This window comes from Cyanistes caeruleus, chromosome 5 (assembly GCF_971803275.1).
Source record: "Cyanistes caeruleus chromosome 5, bCyaCae1.hap1.1, whole genome shotgun sequence".
NCBI classification, from domain to species: domain Eukaryota; kingdom Metazoa; phylum Chordata; class Aves; order Passeriformes; family Paridae; genus Cyanistes; species Cyanistes caeruleus.
The window spans coordinates 36,534,920-36,552,606 of record NC_141705.1 but is presented as its reverse complement, the minus strand read 5'-3'; the positions used below and the strand labels follow the sequence as shown (position 1 = coordinate 36,552,606).

The following is a 17,687-nucleotide window of genomic DNA, read 5'->3' as shown; positions in this document are numbered from 1 at the left end:
ATGATATTTCAGAACAGTGAATCTAGGCACCTGTGCCTGCCCACAAGGAAAATATAATTGTAGGAGTGACCTTGAACTATAGAATTTGTCAGAAAACTAATGCACAAAACTTCAGTAGCAATTCTGTATTATTAGTCTAATTCCAGGGTGCATTAGGAAATTAAAGAGCTGGGCACAAATTTCAAAAACTTTCCAAAGACACTGATAACTGGAAATGAAAACAGTGCTTCCTCCCACAGACTGTCATTGTTGGGTTTTGGTTAGACTAAAAGGGATATTACAGATTTGCCATCTTTCATGATGCTTAGTCATCAGTGTTACAGCCACCTTAATTAGACTCTTAATTGAGCACAGAAAAGTTTTGACCTTTGGAAAATATCTAATTGATGAAGTGAAACTTTTTGCTTTGTGTTTTGTTATCATTTTTTTTTTCCTTTAAACGCCTTTCTCCTTGTAACATGCCTCAAAGAGCTACTCAGTGTCATCTGTTGTAGATTTCAGTGCAATTCAGTACACAAGCTTACTAACAAGGTATATTTAAACATTGAACTGTGATCACACAGAAACCTCTGAAGAAGTTTTCATCTCATAGATATATATCTTTTTAAAAATAGGCAAAACCCCACACTAGATGTGATTAATATTCGCAAATTGTGCTTAATAAATAACACATTTGAGCAGCCCTATCTATACTTCTGAGCATATTTTGTCATTTCAGATCTCATCAGAAAGTTTTTCACGCTAATTCCCTCTCTAGAACCTTAATAAAAATTCATGCAAGTTTTAACCTGGAAATTCTCTTAGGTGGAGTTACTCTTAAGAATACCATTTGAATTGATAGAGTCTCAGTGCAGCGCAGCAGTAACATCATGAGTCTTACATTAGAGTTTCACTTCCTTCCTTTTTCTTGTTTTTCTTCTTTATAGTAAAAGAATGTAAGATTTTATAAATAATTCTCTTACGATTTTACTACTCCTGACTGCATATGCACATTTTACCATGCCTGAATTACCAGAAAAAAAGGATTAATTTTTCTTACTTGATTGTCCTGAGGAGAATGATCTAACTCACATGATGGGACGGGTAGAATAAATAAAATCCAACTTGTGCAACTTACTCATAAATCTGAGTGAAAAATAAATTCATTTTTATTTTGGACAGAAAAAAAAAAAATCTATTATCACTTCCAAATTAGTTCAGTTTTGAGTAGTGAAATTTACAATATAAAAATGAATGAACTGCATTTTTTGTGAATGTTTCTACCTTGACTATACTGATGTTGCAAGATCTGCTCTTATTTTTCAGCAGGGGACATGATTATGGTGCAATATAAACAGTACTATTAGGTGACATAAACTGCAGGGGATAATCTGTACCATCTGTGGAATATAAGCAACAATAACAGAACATCTCTGCATTGGTATGCAGTTAAGGTATTGTCTTCAGTGTTTAGGACTAAATACAGCAGATTCTGCCCTCAGTTCCAAGTGCAATTTGTTACTCGAATACAGCAAGTAGAATTGGTACAAATCTTATTTAGAGAAGGCCGGTGATGAGTGCAGAAGCTGTAGTTGTTTATGAAACACAATCAGAAATGAAGCCTTTATTTAACCTATATAAATATGGGTTTCTTGTGGACTGCTTCTTGCAGCAGCATTTGATATTCAAGGAGGGTGGTCCCTGCAAACAGCACAAATTTGAATTCAAGCAGCTCTGGGCAGTTGTGTCTTTTGCCATTGACCTGCTACCTGTATATTTTTGTATATTTCTATATACAAATATCTGTATATTTTGGTTGCAACATTTTAACTCTTCAGTAGCCATTCTTTTGGATGAAATTGTTAATGGGTAGGGACTGTTTGTACAGTACCTGGTATAACATTTCTACTTGATTCCACCTTAGATGTTGCTATAATGGACCCTCCTTACCCCTGCACCCACCAAAAAAAGTTTGGTAAGTCTAACTAATATTTTTTTTTCTGTTGCTACTTTTATTATTCTCCAGTGTTGGTACCACATTTTTCAAGGATTTAAGTTTAGAGAATTAATTTTATGAAACATTGATTCTGTTCTTTCTTCCTTCTGCTTTTACATGTAAGTTGGAAATTGAGTTTTAGTTTTAAATGTATAACTCAATTTTTAGTAGTATGTGGTATGAGCGTAATAAAAATTTGAGCACCTAAGTGTCACTAAAGATGGAATTAATGAGACATGACGAAAACTGATATTTAAACTTGTGGGCTCTTTTTTCTTTAGAGTGTTGTTTGGCATGTTGTCCATGTATGTGGCTCTACCCACATTCTATTTAGTAGATTCTTCAATCTGGTACGGTTAAAAACATTTGTCCTTTTCAGAAAGGACTAGTCATTCATAGGATGGATAGAGACTTTGAGAATCTCTAAGTATATGATCAGAATTAAAGCCAAATTTCACTCTGTGTTGCTTCTGTTTGTCTTCACTCTCATTAGTTTCATCACCATTCCATCATAGTTGGCAGCTCTGAGCAATAATTTTATTTTTTTTTTCAGTTTCTAACACATTTATTTTTCCTCAAGGAGACACTACATTTAAAAGTTCATTAGTTTCCTCACAAATGTACGAGCCAATAAAGTTACATTATTATTATTAAAAGCGTAAAAATGCATCAGTCTTAGAGATCTGGGAATTCATCACATGCAAATTTCATTGGGCTACAGATCATCTGCACTTCAGGCTCTGACAAGCCAATATGCTAGGACAAGGACAATATAAAAAAAAAAAAAAAAGATAAGGAAGGTCATGTTTAAAGAAACAAAAAAGTGAGATGTTAACTGGTGCCACCCTGCAGAGCACTCGTGCAGTTTTGGCTCTCCTTTTCTTCAGTCTCTTTTCTTTCATGGTTCTAGTTTTCATTTGGGTTATTTTGGAAGTGCAGTTAACTTGCTTGTGTATATGGGCTTGGTTATAACAGGAGGGTAAATGCCTGATCCAGTAGTGAGTAACTTATCTTTGAGTAGAATATCTGAAGGAAGAAATGTACCAACAGGAAGCAAACAGCAATTTAGCAAATATTTGTGTGTGTCAAATACATTTAAGTTCCAAACTTCCATTTTTTACAAATATAATTTTTCAGGAAATTCAGAGCTGTGTGTAGAAGAATGCCACCCAGTATGTATGTCCCACTGTATCAACATCAGCGGCATGTCTGGTGGTGTAGGCTATTGATCCTTCCTCTCCATAGTGGATTAGTGTTGCAATATTTAGACCTTATAAATGAGTTTAAGGATGAAATAAGCATGTGTGTTTTCTGTAAGTGATATGAATTAACTTCTGTACACTACTTTCTTTTGCTTGGGATTAAGCTATTTTATTTTTCTACTTTATTCCTGGTCAAAAAAGCTGAGATCAGTTTGCAGTTCATGTTGCTTGCTACACTTTAGTAGAGTTCTAGATAGGAATCATCTCCACTCTGGCTGGGAATGTCAAGATATGGTTTTCAGTTTAAAAACCCATAAATGATAGTTACATAAATTAGTAACTCATAGGTGAAGGTACTGTTGTATGTGCAGCTGTGCTTACAGTGATTCCCAGTGACTCCTATTCAAAATGGTAAGGTGTGTGCAGCTCCATGTGGTTGTGCTCTGGCTCGGATCATGTGATGTATTTTTGCTATTGGAATGTGTTAGAGCACGTGCCTGTTGAATCTGGTGACAGTTTAAAGTTGTGAGGGAACCTAAACAGGTTTGGTTGCTCAACTTCCGTTTTAAAACAGCTTGCCTATTTGGAGAAATGACCTGGAAAAAAGATGAGTTATTTGCAACAAGGCAGTTCACAAAGGACAGATGTGTTCCTGTTTCTTTTAACAAAAATACTCAACTTGATCAATATGGGATAAGGAAATCTTGCTTTTATGTAAGGCTCAAAAAATGTATTTAGCTATCTTCAGTGTCTCACCTACATGTATATGTGAGAGAGTAAAACTAAAGCAGACAAAGAATCAAAAAAAAAAAAAAAAGTACAAAAATAGATGCAAATTACTTTTTCCTTCACTTAGTTCTGACTTGTAACAATTGAGAAAAACATAAAAACACGTTCCTGTGTTCACAGCCAAATGTGTTAGAAAACCTCCAGTTGTATGTTGGATTTCTTTTTCTTTTTGAAGGGAAACCATATGGAGGATCTTTTATATCACTGATTTATCTAGCATAAATGACACTTGTAAAACTATACAACTTTTGTTCCTTTTATATGTGTATATATATAAATTGGCTTTCATTGTTTAAGCTGTAACTGCCAGATAGTTATAGCATATAATTTATTAGGTGTATTTAGACAGTTTTATGTTTGTTCTAAATTCTTTAAAACAGAGGTGACTGAATGCTATGGGCATTCAGTCCTGTGTTTTGATTGAATGCTCTGAAGTACTTTATTTCTGTCTCACTTTCACTGGCAAGCTTCCCTGACAGTTCAGTAGCATCTCTCTTGGACAACAGAGCTGGCCCTCATAATTGTCAGTTATGTGTGCCAAAAAAACTACTCATATTATAACTGTGGACTTTGGAGGTGGATCATTTAGTGGTATCAGTTCACAGCTACGTTAAATTAATGTGAAAGAAAAATCAAATACTCAAAGTTTAATTTTTTTACTATGTTTTTATAAGCATATACACACTTTCCTTTTATGAAATGAGTTTCTGAGATTTATTCTTCTTTTTATTTCATTTTTTTAAAGTTTTAGTCTTAATTTTTAATTTAATTGACCAAGCCAGCAACTGCAAGATAATACAGTGGGAATAAAAATTCCTTAGCTGTTATTATAGAGCTGTAATCATAGATGATGATGATGGCACAGACTTGTACTTCAGCCTCACAGGTTTATTTTCCTTCAGCAACATTTTAAGGAATGGATGTGGCATTTTTCAAAAGCAGCAAGACTTTTTAATTTTTTTTGCTAAGAATATATGCAAAATTATATCAATTAATTTTGATATTTGTCTTAGTTCAAATCACTTAAGCTTTCAAAGTACATATTTCATTTCAGGGTAATATATTCTGGATTCTGCCAGGAGAGGATTAATTTTTTTGCAGTAACTGGGAGAAGCATGGCTGGGACTCTGATGTTATTCTACATCACCTCATGTCATGGTTTCTTTCTTCTGGGGAAAAGGGATTCCCAGTTGGTGTTTATTGTGTGGGCTTTCTGTGGAAATAATTTCTTTGTCTTATACCTTTTGTTATTGATGTTGTTGCTGTTACTGTTTTCTTACCTCATTGCTCTTTTCAGTAAATTGTTCTTAGCTCATAATCTTCACCTCTAGTCTCCAATTCTCAAATCCATCCTGCCCAGCAGGAAGGGGAACAAGAATCTCAGTGAGGACATTATTAGGGAGTACCATTCCTAAACCATGACAATGTAAGTGCATAGACTTCTTCTTTAGAACAACTGCTCTGCCCTTCCTCATTCTGTCTGAATTCCTGTAATTTCTTATGCTTTTTTTAATGTAATGAAATATAATTTGGTATTTTTCTGTTTCAAATGTACTGTTACAAGCATATCTTGATGATAAGTATGTATCACAAAGTCCAAGTTTGCCTGCCACTGATTAAATATACTTGCACATCCTCACATTAATGTATGAGGTGAATATATTTAGCACCCATTCCTTAATAAACATTATTTATTTTTATATTAGAGAATTTCAGTTGAATCTGGTAGAAACTGGTTTCTAAACAAACCAAAGGAAGGGTAGATTTTTTACAAAACACAAGTCATGCAGCTGTATAATATAATGAGCAATTCTGTGTTTGGTACAGTGTAAGTGGCTTCAAGGTAAGACTGGAAAATTCAAACTACCTTTAACAAAACTGGTTAGACTCAAAGACTGCTGAGTGGAGTATTGTCTATGTTTGCCCTATTTTTTTCTTTACTTTTCTCTGGACATCTCTTTATGGCTTTTAAAAACATTTACTAATCTCTGAAATAAGAAAAAAACCCAAAACCTCATTGTAAAGAGCTGAGAGTATTACCAGGAAGCATTTTGTCAGCATGGTATTGATTCTGAATTCTACTTCATATAACTTCTTTCTGGCATGAAGAAGGAATTTTGCTTCACATTTCAGGTCTCACAAATTTGCTTTCTGTCAATGTATGTATTCTGATTTTTCAGCTGTAGCATAAGTAGTAGCAGTAGGCTGCTTATTTACCTGGAAAAACAGTCTCCTAGTGTTTTCCCGTATCTGTAAATGTTCTTTAAAAATTCCTCATCTTTATTATTTTGGCATTAGTGGCCCCTGGGAAAAAGAAACAACATAATTTTTGGAATAACCACTGATTTCCTTTGTAATGTGTTAAGGAAACTTCCCTCTCTGGCCATCCAGGACTCTTGTCAGTCACTCTCATACCACCGACCGAAGATGGGACCGTGGTCCCTCTACAGATATACACCCTGCACTCACAGTGCTTTCATACCCAGTGCTTTTGCTGAGCTTGAGTAAATCTTTAAAGAGCTTTTCCTAGTGCAGATTTAGCAATATAAGTAATTGTATAAGATACAAGTGTTTCCTGGGAAGAAGGAAGCAGTAGCTTCATCTCTTAATCATTTGCTGTGGCACTAGCACTTGTCTTTCTAATGTGCTTCAGCAGTTTCTTTGAGGGTCAGCACAGATGAAGTGAGTAGCTGGAAAGCAGAGGAAGGCATGATCCTGCTTCTCAGGATGGTGATGCACTCAAGGCTGTCTCTGCTAATTGCTGCAAGAGTCAGAGTGGGGTTTAGTTGCTTCATAGTGCTACAGTAGAAAAGGGCTTTGGCTCTGCTAGCATTGTCTTCTCTGGGTCTGGGCTGGAGAATAGCAGGGCACGAGTAGAGTTAAAAGCTTGGATTTCTTCTGCATTTTAGGGTCTTTTGAATGACACACAGCTCAGAAGAGAAAGTGACAGAAGTGCTAGGTTGTGACAGGCTGTGGGGAAAGAGGACAAAAGAGCATTCCATAGAGAAAAGGGTATAATAGTTCATTTCTTACAGCAAATGTGTAAAGGTGAGCATTTGCTTGACCCTTTGCCATGTCAGTCAACCATATAATGACTTTTAGAAGTCTGGTGGCTGGGAAGCCTCAACTATTACTGCTGTTTCACTGTTGGTAACAAATTGCAACCAGAAGCTGCAAAGTTGTCTCTCTAAATGCTTTGAGTAGGAGATCTACGTGACAGCCTTTTGCTGCTCTATACAAAGAAAGCTTCCAGCCCTGGATAGCTTAAAAGTTTGCTAGTTCCTACAGGGAACTACCAGTTCCCTAGTTTAATTTAGTAAATTACTAGTTTAAAGTTAATTTTTTTTTAAAAATAGTAATCTCAGGTTCTATTTTCCTCCTGTGCCAGACTTGGCAATGCAGACAAGTCTTTATTTATGTCTGTTCGGATTAGTTGAATTGATACTGTTTGGTTTCATTCTACATACTGGTAGTTTTGTACTCTGTGGGCAAATGGAGAAAGATTAAAAGAGGTTTCTCTCTGGCACTCTAATTTTATATTTGCTGAGTAAGCAGGCCCAGTTAAAATATCAAGTGTGTCTCTCAAGAATCTTATTTTTCTATATATAAATGAATCCTTCTCATGTAAAGATTCTATGGATGTCTGAAAATATAGAATGCACATTCTCATGCATGTGGTGTGCATTACATAATAACTAATTGTCAAGACAAGCTGTGGAACCTTTATTTGAAAATTTGATTTTAGATGACTTACATTAATACTTTTTCAAATACAAAAATGAAAGTAAGCAGAACTTCTAGACTACTTGACTAGGGAATATTTGTGGTCTTCTGAAACAGTGGGGGCTTCTTTATTTTTTTAATAGCCATTTGTGTACCCAGTATTTAATATAGTATGTATTGAGCTTCTTTATTTCTTCCATGCTAGGAGGTACTTCACAGGAGTGGTTTAGTGAAAACTTCCCCAAATATGCTTTTCCTTCTTTCATTACTTGTTACTCACCGTGTCAGAGAGTTTAGAGGTTTATAATATTACTTTCATGTGCTAGCTGAGCATTGTATTTACCAGATTCCCTTTAATTGAAGCAGGGGGCCAGTTTCTCATCTAAAAATCAATACACCTTTGTTGATGACAGGCCACCATCTGAGTCCTTGTTTTTGGATCTCTGCATATCTGTTAACAACTAACTGGTCCATTGGAATCAAATTTCCTGAATGCTAAATTCTGGCAATTCTTTGTTTCCCAGTCCCTTGGGAGCAAAGAAGAAAATTTATTTTCCTACAGAGTCTGTGTTTCCAGTTTCTCATACATAATCTAGTAAATAGAGCTCAGTTTAATATACTTATTCAGCCTAACCCTTCTGAGAGTGTGTTTCATGTCAAATAGAATTAGAGATGCATCAGACTCTTAATTTAAGGCCTTGGTTTGGCACAGAAATTACCCTTTCATCCTTTCACGTGTGAAATTGAAGGTTCCCTGCTGGCTTAACACAGTCCTTAACAGCTGAGCACTTGGCCACAGTGCTGAAGCTGTGAGTAGCTTTCCACAAATCCTTCCCCTGCTACACCCATTAATCTGCAGGGACTGTGAGCAAGGCAGCCCAGCATGTGCCTGTTGCAGAGTCCTTCTGGCACTTAAAGAAAAAGCTGAGCTATACATTTCAGTAGATCTTTTCTCTTTGTAATGATTATTTGTACCAGAGGTATGTATTCAAAGGTCTGAGTATTTCCACATACATCTGTTTGATAAAGATTTTAAAATGAGAAAGTAAGTAAATTAATTACTGTAGTTGTGTTTGAGTTCCACAAAATTCTCCAGTTGTCAATGATGGCTGCAACTGACGCTCCGTATGTGGAAATCTGTTTTGTGCTAAAGGTGTTATTTACATCAGTGTGAAATCACAGTGTGACTGTGATTATATATTTAATGAATAAATAAATTTTCTATTTATTCACAGTAACAAAATCACAGTCACAGAATTTTTGGGGTTGGAAGGGACCTCTGGAGATCATCTGGTCCCAACCCCTGCTAAAGCAGGTTTATCTAGAACAGGTTGTCCAGGATCTCTGGACAGGCTATTCCACTGCTATGTCACTCTCAAACTAAAGAAAGTTTTCCTAATATTGAGATAAAAATTCTTGTGTTTCACTCTGTGCACATTGCTTTTTATCCTGTTGCTGGGCACCACTGAAAAAGTCTGTCCCAGTCTCTTCACACCCACTCTTAAGATAGTTGTATACACTGGTAGGATCTCCTTCTTTCCAGGTAAACAGGGCCAGCTCTATCAGCTTTTCCTCATAAGAGAGGTTCTCCAATCTCCTAATATTTGTAACTCTCCTTTATGAGAATGGAATGTTTTTCCAGTGTGCCTGTTCCTTCTGTGATGGTTGCCCACCCTTTTCTTGGTTAGTTCAGGTTTGTTTTTTTGTCATGCATGATCTAAATCAAAATCCTGCCTACTGCTGGGAAGGGTCAGTCTCAAAAGAAAACAGTGTGCCAGGTCTGATGGTACTATAGCAAAGACATTCCTTCAAAGCATTGTATCAGATAAGTGATTTTTCCTCATATTCTTGTACCCTCATTGACACATTCTTAATTATAGACTGTGATGTTCTATCTGAAACTATTTCATGCATAACTATTTTATTTTAGGTGGAAATGATCTGTACTCTCTTCATCTTGTTCTTTCTTTTTAAATGTGCTGGTGGTGTGGCTAGAAAGTCAAAGACTATCTCAGATATTCTGCATTCAAGTAATAGTCCAAGAGGTTTAGAAGAATGTAAGCAACAATCTTGCACAGTAATATGCAGTGGTCCTAGTTGAGGAAGCACCTCTTTTTCTAAAACTGTCCTTACAAAATATGTTTGTGTCTTCCATGAAAATATGTAAAGTACCAAAGTACAATTAGGTTAAATGTAAGATTCTGGAAACTTCTGATGGGGAGGAAATCCTGGCTAAATTGAGTGTTTTATTAAATACTTAAAATATGTAATAGTTTAATATTGTATTAATATAATATATATAATACTTTCCCTTTGGGGGAAAGGTATTTTGTGTAGCACTGTTCTGCAAGAACATTCTGTGAAGAATTCACCAATTATAGGGTTAGCTTGATAATAAAGGAGCAAGGTTTGATTCAATCTTTAATAACTCTGTAAAGAAAACAGAAACTACATGTAATTCTTAAAACACCTTACATTTTTGGGGGGGGTTTGTTTATTTTTTCACAGAAGTATTAAAAGAGCTTCAAAACATAAGAATTAACTGCTGCTGTCCTTCATCTTTGAGATTAGCAGTGTAATGTTCCTCAGGATGAAATCTGAACCATTGTGTTGGTTTAACTGTATTAAGACACAACATTAAAAATATGTTCTACTAAAACTAATAAATGAAAGTGGTGATTTTATTAAGTCAGTGGTTGTATACAAAATATATTTGATTGCAAGAATAAAATTCTATGCACAGCAAGTTCTTGAGCCCTGGAGGTCATGTTTTAGCTGTATAATTTTTTTCATTATTAAAATTTCAAAAGTACACATTACTTGATCTGGGTCAGTGCATGCTCAACATGTGAAGTGCTGAATGGCCAGAACTTTAAGATATTAGAATATCTTAAATATTGATATCTGAATGGCCAGAGTTCTAATTACTGAAGTCCAATAATATGCGAAGGCTTTTATTATTTTCTTATTGCATTGTCCTTTCTTGAGATTGTGTTGAAGCATGAATTGTATTCTAAAGGCTGACAGATGAATTATCAAGAGAGTATTTCAATGCAGTTTTCATTCAATTTGAAAACTTTTCCTTCATTTTATTTTGTTTTACCAGTTTGTCTATCTTTTAGCCTTGTTATAGGCTTAAAACACATTATCTCTTGCAGATTAAAATTGCTTGGCCCACCTTCATGTGTGGTTCATTTTAATGAATCCTCCTGTGATTTTACTGGATGAGGATGTTAATGTCACAAGCTTATTTGACCTCCACCCAAACAGGAAGGAGAAGGGGGAGTAAATGAGACATTGTTCCATTTGTACGTATATTCAGTCTGGGGTTTCATTTTCAGATTAACTGCAGCAACCCAGTATATTCATGAGTTCCACTCCAAACTGAAGGAATGTTTTACAATTTGGAATTTAGGTTTTGGTTGTTGGTTGTGATTTTGTGTTTTTTGGGAGATTTTTCCCTCATCTGAGGTGTATTTAATGTTAGGCCATATAGAAATGAATGTCTTGTTTCCTTACACTTGTTTGGATGTTTAGGTCCTCATCAGTTTAAGTTTTTGTGGCATTTTAGTCAGTCTTCAGAGAAAATTTTCTAAGTGAAAGTTAGAAGTTGTAGACTATCATTAGCTAAAAAAAAGTATTTATAAAGTGCATAAAGAGTATATGAGAAAAAACTGAAGACTTTTATTTAAAAACTGGGAAATCCTTACATTTTGCTTAGTGCTTGAGATTTTTAGTCTTTATTCCAGACAAAGCCTAATACTCTAACACTTCCAGGAGCAATTTCTAATGGAGTCATAGTGCTATTCGTGTGCCTGAAATTACATCTGTGCTTGAATGATTTCTGGGTCAATGAAATGATCAAAGATATAAGCAATTGGTTCATTATTATTTCTTTTTCTCTTTTTTCCCTCTGCTCTCTAGGACCTAGTGTAAATCATTTTACTGAAACTGATAATGGAGACAGAGATGACAAAAAGTCTTTGAGATGCACTAAGCTTATAGTGCAAGAAAAATAGTTGTGAGTGTCCATCAAGTTCTGCTTCTGGGGAAACTAATGTCTTTGAAAACCCTTTTTCTGAAAAGATCAGACTACTGAATGCATAATGGTTAGCAAAAAAAAAAAAATCTAATTTACACATCTTCTAATCTAATATATAAACACTACATTGTTTAAAATGCAGATTACCCAGATATTCATGGTATTATTTCAATGTTTCGCTAAAATGTGACCCTGTGCAAACATACTCTTTGAGGGAAGGAGAGCAGATCTGTTACCCATGGGGCTATATGCACATTTTGTCTATTGATATATTTTTGCTTTTCTAGTTGATTTTTTTTTCACTGGGATGACAAAGTGGTGAATTCATGAGTCTTAGTGACTGCAAGGAGTGTCACAAAAACTTGTTGCTGTACCGCATCTGACTCAAAATTTGATCTGTTTTGGAATGAGTGTGACTCCAGTCTGGTGTTTATGTATTTGTTCTTTCTTTAAATATAGTGACTGAAAGACTGTTTAAAACTTAAATGTCAAAAGCTTTATACATTTATGTAAAATCCAAGGCATCACTTAAAAATGTGTCTGCATTTGAAGCACAGTCCTTCTTGTATCTGACTATATTTTAATGTTTTGATGTGTATGAGATAAACACTTTCTTATATTGTAGAAGCATAATGGAAAAGAATGAAGCTTCAGGCAATGGTAAAAAAGGCCTTTTTTAAGAAAGTCCCTCAGCTCCCTTTTTTTTTCTTACTTGTAAATAGAGGTCCAATTACTGTAGTCATCAGTTCTCTTTTTTTTTATTTCTCTGTAAGACACAACAAGGCAGAATGATGTTTGAAATAAGGAGGTTTTACTTTGATATGCTCATTTTTTTATTGCTCACACTGAATAGTCTGGACAATGGAATTTATAACAATAGTCTAGAATTACAAAACGATTAGCTGGCCAGTCTTTATACTCTGGATTTTTGCTATTTAAAGCTGGCAGATTTTTTCAAGTTTACTACTCTGGATTTTGGGCTTTCATAAAGATACATTTTCCATTAACACACCATTGATTTTGTAAAGGTAATTTGGAAGCTGTCACATCTCTTCCCTTCCCCACCCCCCCACCCCTCCAAAAAATATGCTTAAAATATAATAACATTTCTGTCTCAACAGCTTTGGAATGTACCGATTTATTTCTGTATATTAAATGCAAGTATGTTGCATTTAAATTTTTGGGACATTCACTGGCATTTATTTAAATTTTTTTAGCTCTTAAAGATTACAGTAAGTGTCACTGAAAAGAATCTGGCAGACTTCCAGAGACACTATGAGTAATTTTAGTCTTCCAATTAAGTGCAGTTTTCTTCCTTAAAGCAAGAAACTCACTAAACTGTGCTACACAGGAGAATAGGAGATACTGCTCACCCGGCAGTGAGCATTCAGGTTTCAGAACTTCTGTGTGTGTACTAAACAATTGCAAACTACTCTCACTTGACAGGATGAAAAGAGTTCACTGGCTTCATGCACAGATATCTCCATTTTGCACAGTGAGCATTCATCTGTTATTAGTTGCATGTGTAATCTTAGGGACAAAAACAAGATTTTGGTTAGTGTGAAAATGCTGGCAGGACCAGAAACACATAGTTACTACACATGACAATGCTTCCAAAGCTGGAATAGAAATATTATCTTATTGGATTAATATCCAGGACTTGTAAAATCTTTACTTAGTAGATCTTTCATCTGGCATGCTGAGTGAGGGGTGAGAGGCAGTTCACTGCTGCAACTCCTGTTCAGTGCTAAATGTATAGAAATATGATGTATTGATGGACTGACCTGAGCAAAAACTGCTTTGCAATTTTTAACACAGTTTGCAGAACAAATTATGCTACTGGTGAACATTTCTGGCTCAACCTTAATTGTGTAGGGGTGAAAAACTGTGAAAGACCCTTATTTTCATCACTGATGTGAAAGCAGCCAGAAGAAATGACACCATCAATATCTCTAGACTAATGGAACTGGCTGAATAGGTAGGCTGCTCTTCCTTTATTGGGTGAGTTGATATTTGGGGTACTGAACGTTACAGTGCATTTTGTCAGTTTTACTGCTTGTGGTTCCCTGTGGACAAAAATAAATTGGTAAATATTTTCTATTCAACAGTCACAAAACTCTGAAGAATGAATTGAAGGAGTAAGTACCTCTTCTCAATGAATGTGCTTGGTTTGTATTTTTCCTTCTACTTCTCTTTCCAAATTCATTTGCTTCCTATTTTTTGGGTTTGGTCATTTTTTTTTTTTTTCATCCTATGTTAATCATTCAGCCTGTGTACCACAGAAAAGCAGAACATAGAAATGCTCTTTTAGCTTCTCATGTTTTAATAATTAATGCTGTTCATCTAATGTAATCAATATAATTAAAAGTCATTCAAGTGAGATCTTTGGTTTTAACTCAAGTTTTTAATTAAATAAGGAGAAAAAGTATTGCTAAAGCATTTATATAAACTTGTATGTGATTTCTATAGCTTTTAAACCATCAGGTGATAATAATGCTAGTACCTGAAATGGTCACCATTAAAGTCTTTTCTTTCTTGATGCTTTTAGTTACCTCTGAGATATGTAGGTGTTGGCGTGCAGGCCAGCAGGAATTGTTCAGCTGATACCAGCCTAGAGATTTGTATCCTGAGGGGTATGCTGGTTGCTCAGCCACTTTTCAGACACCTTTGTCATGAGCAAGTCTGTTCAGAATTTTTTTGCATCATCATAATCATAGCCAGGTTCTTGATTTTCAGATTTCTTGATTTTCTTTGATTTCCTTGGCACCTGATAAGCCTGTTTTAGATGGCAGTGAAAACTATTGGGTCAGCATTGTCTTAAAGGTTAGGCATTTTAACAGTATTTTCAAGCAGAAGATAACCTCAGTTAATTATCTTGATTCCTAGTGAACAGCTATACAAGTGCTAATTAAATTCTGCACAGTGCACATGCTTGTAAAGGGACAAGGACCTCTGATTCAGGAGTCCTGGTGGTGTCTGGTCAGAACAACAGGCCAAGTGTTACCTGATACATCTGTCACACTAGATAAACCTGCAGTTGTTGTGTTTCTATATTTGGTCCTTCAGCACATTCATAGTCTGCTATCAGGAGGTGAGTTGCTTTGCCCAGCCTGCAGTGCACAAGCCTGAGGTTCTCTTGAATGAGCTAGATGATGGACTAATGAACTAAAACAGTGACATTTCTACGGGGAAATGGGGCATTTTACATGTCTTTTAAAACCTTCAGCTATTTTGTTGATTGAATCTGTTATATACATTCAAAGAGAAGGTGAGGAATTCCTTTCACAAATGTATTATCATTTCACACATTTTAAATCGTAGAATTTGAGTGTTCTGTCTGTGTATTTGCAGTAATTTGGGACATAGTCAATGCAGGGTGAGCATGCTTTAATTTGTTCAGTTTTTCAACTCTGGTACTCTGGAATTATATGGTAGCTGTGTGGTGGGAAAGAGAAAGATGTAAAAATAATGCAGAGGAAATATATTTGTGCTCTGTGGTCCCACTAGCTTACAGAAGAACCAGCCTTTGTGAACTGAAATATCCATGCCTGTACACCTGTGCAGTCTATGACAGGAGCTCAGGACAGGAAAGGAGCTTTAAAATGAGCACAGCAACATGCCTGCAATTTCTCTACATCTAACTTTCTCCTCTTCTCTCGATAATACTCTTGACGTGCAAAACTTGATGAGAATATGGTGGAAGGTGGAATTTATTTCTAACTGTAGATGCATCTCTGCAGATTCACATTTTTATATGAAAATGTTTATCCAAGATGTATAAACTGATATGTTGTCAAAGGCAGTCTTTTTCTACAACAAAGCAGTAAAAAAACCCACCCAATAATTGCATCTTGTGAGGGCATTGTCAGTGTTCTATTCTGACAAGTCTGTGTGTTTGTGTGTGTTTACATATGTATGTCTATACTCATTTAAAGTATTTTTCAAATATGAAGTAAAATATTTCCACTGACTCTTCATATAGTTTTGCTTTTCTAGGAAAATAGTGGATAGAGCTTTACTATCTAGTTTCTGTGTGAAATTTGTGTTGTGACACCATATTGAACACATCTGAGGGCAGGTCCTCACCTGATACACTATTTAATTCCTGTGAGTCAGTGGAGTAACAGCAGTATGTATAGATCAGCTTTAAATAAACTATAAAGTGGCTCTTCTTCCTTTCCTGAGAATTTCTGTACCACTGTTCCATTCATCTTTCTAATGGTCAGTATCACAGTCCTAAAACATTTACAGGTATTAAATATTTCTTATAAGTTATGGTTATGTCTAGCTGGTACTTTCTGAATATCCAGTAAGTTCACAGAAATTGTAAAGCAATGTTGGGAATAAAGATCTGTTTTTGATATATTTTGCTGTTCAGGCCTGCCTTGAATCGTTGTTCCTCTGTTCCAAGAGAAGGCACTTCTAATGTCTCCTCTCCATTTTTTGTTAAAATTATTTCATCATTGATTGTTCATCTATATTTAGTATATTGCAACTGAGAATGAAATTCAACCTTTTTATTGTGGATGTCCAAACAAAATTGCATTTTTTCATTATTTTTTTAATTATTGAGGACAATTCTCTGCTAAATGTGAATTAAATACCTTGACTTTTTTCTCACTAAGATTCAACTGGAAAATACAATTTTTCCAGAGATTTTATAATTGAGGTATAAAATTTCTCTTCTATCCTTCTTATGAAAGTAATTCTAACACACACAAGAAAACAACCTACTGTTAATTAAGATAGTAACATGGTTGTGAACATAGAGAAGTACATAAAAATAAAAATGAAGGAGGTCAGTGAAAGAGATAAAAAAAATTGAATATAAATATTAACTTCAGTTTTGTGATTTAAAAAAATAAACCACCTTAGATTATTATGTTTCCTTCATTAGCTTTCCCTCAATGCTTGTAAGGTCACAGGGATGGATCTGGAGAAATCCACCTATGGGAGAGCAAATGGAAGCAAATCAGGCTCCCACACTTGGAATTGTAGAACTATTGACAAATGGGACAAGTGTGTTTACCAGTGTGTGTGAATGAGAGAGCCTGATGTGTTTTGTTGCAAGAGGTCCTCGAGCAGCCAAACAGAAAGCATCAGCAGCAAACCTCCCTTTGGAAACTCACCACTGCTCATAGCACAGCTTACTGCACAAAAATCCTTAGTCACATGTTTTCAGTGTTCTCTTCCATCTCAATGTGCTTCAGGAGTAACTGGAAAAACAGTTACTTGTTTCTGGAGTAACAGGAAAAACAAGTAAGACACTACTGCTGCTATTCTGTGTAACAGAATCCCATGACCTATGGCACCTCGACAATCCCACCTGTTGCTTCTTGGGATAAGGAAGTTGGAAACAGTCTAGAAAGTCATACCAACCATGAAAGGAGGCTCTTCAAAGAAGCTAAAAGAAAATTTGTGGCTACAAAAATGAAAGAAAATATCCTGAAGCAAAATGAAAAACACTGGTAACTTCTTATTCTTATAGATAAGAATAAGAACCAGTTTCTGTATGAAATTAGAATATTTATTTGTGCTGTTAAGGCATGCTGTTGTGTTGAGCTGTCCCAGTCCAGAAGCTTTTTGCTGTTTCCCATCCCCTGAAAGCTAACCTCTAGTATCCAAACATTCAGCAATAGAGAAGTAGAAAACCACAAATAAACCTGTGTGTCAGATTCCATATAGTTTGCATTTTCCCACAGGCCATCAAGGGCAGGCCCATTTTCAGTTTCTGTTACAGAAAATGAGAAAATACCATACGTTCTGTTGAGCAGAAGATCCTCCCATGCCCCAGTGGAGTCAGAGCTGACAGCTCATCCTGCTGTTTTCCTGCATTGCCTCCTCCCTGGAGTGAGCGCGCATGTCCTCCTAAAGCAGAACAGACACATGGCTCTCCCACTGGGAGTCTATTACCATATTGCCCTATATTGTCTATGTTCTGTTCAGACTAACACTG

At 35.6% G+C, this 17,687-nt stretch overlaps 1 protein-coding gene across 4 annotated transcripts in view; it reads left to right on the top strand.

Moving 5' to 3' along the window:
* GALNTL6 (polypeptide N-acetylgalactosaminyltransferase like 6) overlaps positions 1–17,687 on the top strand; it is a 424,227-nt gene that overhangs the window by 230,856 nt on the left and 175,684 nt on the right. The gene's annotated exons all lie outside the window — the stretch shown is intronic.